Source organism: Gossypium hirsutum, chromosome A01 (genome assembly GCF_007990345.1).
Source record: "Gossypium hirsutum isolate 1008001.06 chromosome A01, Gossypium_hirsutum_v2.1, whole genome shotgun sequence".
In the NCBI taxonomy this organism is placed as follows: domain Eukaryota; kingdom Viridiplantae; phylum Streptophyta; class Magnoliopsida; order Malvales; family Malvaceae; genus Gossypium; species Gossypium hirsutum.
In genome coordinates, this window is record NC_053424.1 from 72,800,177 (window position 1) to 72,806,176 (window position 6,000).

Sequence of the window (6,000 nt, forward strand, 5' to 3'; positions counted from 1 at the left end):
CAGAATCAGACAGTAGCAGTGACGTGAATTTGAAAAATCACTAAAAATAGTAAAAATGGAACTAAATTATGAATAAGTTATGAAATCAAATATTATTATGTCTATTTTCAAATGGAAGAAACAAAATAGGTAAATGAGATATATTTTATGAGATATTTAAATTTTTTGTGAAACAGGGCCAGAGAAATTTCTGGATCACCTGTTCTGACTTTGGAAATTCACCAAAAATTATTCAAAGATAATTAGAAGTCATTATTTACATGTACAGATTCCTTATTGAGTCTAGTTTTATGATAAATAAACTTCATGTAATTGGAACTCTGTATAGGGAGATATTTGATTCGTAATACACAGAGGTCAGAGCAGTCAAACCCTGAAACAGGGAAGACTTTAACTAATAAACTGTACCAGTTGGCCCAACCAAAAATTCTAAAAAAAAATTAGTTGATAGATATATGAGTCTAGTTTCAGGGAAAATTTACAGAATTATATTTTTAGTTTCGTAACTCAAGATATGAATTTTTAAGCGACTGTGACGCAGACTGCCAGCTTCTCTGGAAGTTTTAAAAAAAATTGTTTGAGCTGTTTAAGTAATGAATTAAGTCCGTTAACACCTCGTGTTCGACTCCGGCGACGGTCTCAGGTACGGGGCGTTACAAAGAATGCCTAGGCTGAACCTAGGTCTCCAAAAATGGCTTCTTCACTTTGAATTTTCGGTGGAGAAAACAAAGAAAGATGGCAACCTTTAATTTTATGTTATTTTACTTAAGTTTATTTGTTAATTTACTAAACTAACCTTGGCTATTAACATTAAAATCACTTAATCATGTGTCTATCTTTGTCCACTCAAACAAATAATGGTCTAATTACCATTTAAGGACCTTCACTTTAAGGTTCCATAGCTATTAGACACCTTTAGCTATTAGAACACCACTATTGCTCTATACACAATTTAGTCCTTTTTATCAAATTGAGCACTCAATTAATAAAATTTCTTAATGAATTTTTTACACAATCATACTATCATGCTGTAGACATTAAAATAATAAGTAAATAAATATTTTAACCTCAAATTTGTGGTTTTGAAACCACTATTCTAATTTAACTACAAACGGGTTATTACATACGGATAACTCTAACAATAATCTGATAAACTGAGAGTCAACATTAACAAACCTATCTCATATACGTTGTCATTCCAAGCACACATGTACCCAAACATATATGGATTAATCATAGCATTTCATTAAGATGTTAATTAATCAAACAAATAGATATGGACTCAGAAGTGCGAATTATGCAATAACCAAAAAACCTGTCCAACCAATCGAGCACCACTTCGGTCACCCAACACACCACATATGAGCTATATGAAGCCCAACCAACTGAAAACACCACATAGGACCTTGAAAGGCCCATCCAACCCTACACACCTCATATGTGGAACTAAGCCACTGAAGTAACAATATACAGCTGAGCTAGCATATGTACAATACATTATGGTAAACCGCTGTACAAATAAGTTGCAATTAAAACTGCCAAATCAGATCAGACTTCCTTCTCTTCGTAATCAAACCCAAAATTTTATGTGAATGTGTATGTATGCGAATAGATCAATAACAGACTTACAGAAAAAATGTACACAATTTACAAGCAGACATACATCAGTCAAACAATATTAGAGGTACACATGTTCAATTGAAAAATTCAGAATAAGATATAAAGGTACTTAATTACTAGGTAACATCACTTTACATTTAAACAAAGCATTAAATTAGTGCAATAATTACAAATAACTCATAAGTCCAAGCCAAAACAGAGTCTCAACCACTCTTACTAAGGCCTAACTGAGGTCGGAACACACAAGAACACAAACAAGTCAAAATCCGACACAGAATGAAGTTTTGCAAAATAGTGCCACACAGTTGTGTACCCCATCTATGTGGAAGTGCCTAGGCCGTGTGGGGGTCTACATGGCTATGTGAAGGCTACACATGCCTGTATAGAGGGGACACATGTTCATGTGGAGGAGACACACACCCGTGTAAGTAGCCCGTGTAACTCACTATCCAAAAGTGCTAAATTGAGTGCAGAGTAGATACGGCCATGTAGAAATCTCACACGCCCATGTGCAATCAAAAAAATCTCCAAATAGTATCCACACGGTCGTGTGGCACCAAAAATCGCCCAAAAACCCTAATTCCCAATTTCACGCGGCCGTGTGAACCACCCGTGTGCGACACACGCTCATGTAGCTACCCGTGTGGTCATGAAACCACACCAAAATAGGCTAAAAAACGTGCCTTTGATATCAAAATGATCCCAAACCCTCAATAACTTAGAAATACACAAAAAAAGGCTCAGAATTTCAAGCAATTCCACAGTAATCAATACTTCTATTGGTCAATTTCAAAAACACATGAAATATGTCGAATTTCACGGAAACAAATTAGAAATTCGATAACGAAAAGGGAGAGTTTCCGACCACACACCTTAGACGCGATAGCAAACACCAAAATCATTCGATTTGTTCCTCCAAACCGATTCAAAAATGTAAGAACACATTTTTCAATGAAATCAGAATAGTGGTTTCGGGACCACAAATCCGACCCAAAAATGAAGCTTATTTTTATTTTATTATATGGTTCGTATTATGATAGACATGTCGTGTGAAATTTTTTATACAAAAATTTTATCGATTAAGTGTTTAATTACAAGAATGACAAAATCGCATAAAATACGAAAGTTGAATTCTAATAGCTATAAGGATTAAATAGCTATAGAATTCAAAAGTAGATGTCCTTATATTGTAATTAGACCATTAAAGAAAAGTAGGTAGATTTTTAGTGACTCTTCCATGGAAAAATTAGAAAAGAGTAAGGACTAAATTGGAATAATTTAATTAATTAACGGATGATAAAAAGAAATATCATCTTATTTTGTCATCTTCAACCCCAAAATTGTATGGAAACCCTAGGAGAGACAGAAGAAACTTTTAAGGCTTAATTGGGTGAGTTTCCTTGTCCCGTTTTTAGTAATTTTGATATTTTTGAAACCGGCATAACTTAATCTATCTATTTGGGGGATTAATTTGAAAAGTTGTCAAGGTATGAAATTTGCGTAATGGATGGATATGCTGAAAATTAGAAATTTATGGTAGAAAATGAAAGGTTGTTGATAGATAAACAATTTTTACGAAGTGAATTTTGATGAAAACATGATTTCGGGACTAAAATGTAAAGTTGTGAAATTTGATGAAAAATTTTGAATTTTTATGAATACATGTGCTATAAAATTTGTAATGGGGTTTTGGTTAGGCTTGGAATAGGGAGTAAATTGCACGAATTCCATTTTCTTAGCATAGGGACAAAATTGAAATTTGTGGAAAAGTTAAGGGCAAAATGGTAATTTTCCTAGAACTTAAACTGAGTCAAAATGAGTATGAAATATGAGAAATTGATGATTAAAGCAATTTATATAGCTCTGGACAACACAAATTCAAGGTTAGATCGAGGAAAAGAAAAGGTTTCAGATTAGTAGATTTTATACGCGAACAAATGTCAAGGTAAGTTCGTGTAACTTAATCAAGCATGTAATTATGTTAAATTAAATATTGTGATTGTATGAAATGTGGTTATCATTTATGTGATTTACTTGGATGTTACAATATGAGAAATTAATACGTGCTTGAGATGGTGAAAAAAGGGATTAAGTCCCGATTGAATATTAAATTCCGATGAATATATGTGCTTTCCTGAAATGGATGAGGTCCTGCATTTGTTACGGATGGGATTTAGGTTGGACGAGTAATTCTACTGACCTCATTATAGAAAGGATTTAGCCCAGACTGGTAATCCTGATATAATACCTCTCAAGTATACGTTATGATTAGGTTTAGCCTGGACTGGTAATCCTAATTGAGCTCTTTTGAGCATACATTATATAAAGGATTTTGCTTGGGCTGGTAATCCTGTTATACGATATGTGGCTCGAGAGTGTGCTCATTGATTAAGAGCCCTAATGGGTACCCTTGAATAAGAAATTGACAGATTATTGAATCGTACACCTTGAGTGTACTACTTGAGCATCCATCGGAATTTGAATGATTCAACGAACACAACTCTTGACATGGTATAAGAATTTTATGAGATGAAATGATAACGACTTGAAAGAATATTGCATGATGAGCTCATCTATGTTTACTTGATTGATATGAAGATTTTGGTGACTAACATGTTGATTGAATGCATGTGTTTAGGCAATTTTACTAATGGATGGAAAAACATGATATTGTATGCTTAGATTTAATAAACGGGATTGGTAAGTTTAGTTTTTCGTTATATCAACTTACTAAGCATGTAATGCTTACTCTGTTATATTTTCCTTGTTTTATAGTGCTCGGAAGCTCGCAAAGGTTGGAGATCATTGGAGCATCGTCACACTATCAACTAGTTATTTTGGGTATATATATATAGCAAAATCATTTTGGTATAATAGCATGTATAGGATAACTTGACCATTAGTGGCTTGAAAATGATGTTTGTAATCTAGCCATTGGAATGGCTAGTAGTGGTTGTTTTGATATACTTGTAATGTCATGTTATGGTAGCTAATTATATGCTAAGTAGTTGATCAAATTATGTCTAACATATAGATTGAACCAAGGTAAGATTGTAAGCATGTATGCATGTAATGACATGCCATGTTGAATAATGGAAATTGCTTAATTTGAATGCTTGAAAAGATTGGAATGTGTTTGGTATGTTTTAGTGCAGGAAAATGGTAAATTTGGGTGACAAATGAGGCTAGGAAATGGCTTTATTTTGTCCACATGGGCAAACACACAGGCGTGTGTCTAAACTGTATGTGACACACGATCGAGTACATGGGTGTGTAGTTAGGCCGTGTGTCCCTTGCACCTTAATTCTGAGAAACAAAATGCTCAGAATTGAGCACACAGGCAGAACCACGGGCGTGTGTCTCAGCCGTGTGTGCTACACGGCCTAGAACACAGGCGTGTGTCTTAGCCGTGTGAAACCTGCACCTAATTTCGAATTGAATTAATTAACCACACGGCCTAGCACACTAGTGTGTGGCATGGCCGTGTGCTCAAGCCAGAGAGTTGCACGAGGTCGAACAGGGCCTATAGCACGAGCGTGTCCCTTGGACCACATGGGCGTGTGAGCCCTGCACCTTGGAAAATTTTTGAAATTTTGCGAAATATTTTTAGAAGTCCTGATTAAGTCCGGTATTAGACCTCAAGGGTGCATTGAAGGGACGTTACGAATGAATTCAGAATTTGAATAGTAATTTACATAAATTAATTGTAAAATGTTCTGAAAGTTTCAGTAATTCTCCAAAACCCTGTTCTGACGACGGATACGGGTTAGGGGTGTTACAAAAAACCTCAATGAGCATACAAATTAACGAAATTTTCAATTAAATAACAAAATGGAAAACGTAAGAGACATTATCAAAACCCCCAAAAGCAAAACCTACTTTCTTCTCTTCTAATTCGTTGAACACCCGAGAACAAAACTCCCTTGACAACCGACAAAAACAATAAAATGGAAGAAGTAAAGAATTAAAAGAAACCGAATATTTTCTTTTGAGGAAGAAAGAAAAATTGAAAAGTCACAAAGAACAAAATGGAGAAGAGGGGAAGAACGTGCAACTCTATTTTTTCTTTTTGGTTTTTTTTTTCTATTCTCAAAATAAAAATACATTAAAATAGCTAAAAGTAATAAATATTTTAGCAACTAAAAAAACAAATCTAAAATACCCCCTGTGACAGCCCTAAAGTGACCCTAGTCGGAAAGTGGTTTCGGGACCACTAAACCGAGTCACAAAAATAATTAGATGTTATATTCTATGTTTATTTCATGTGAAAGTGCATGTGTGAAAATTTCATGCTTTGATTTTGCCAATTGTGAGTGAAATTATGAAAAATGACTCATGTGAAAATTTTTGCAAATGCTATGGGCTAATTTATAGTGGCCA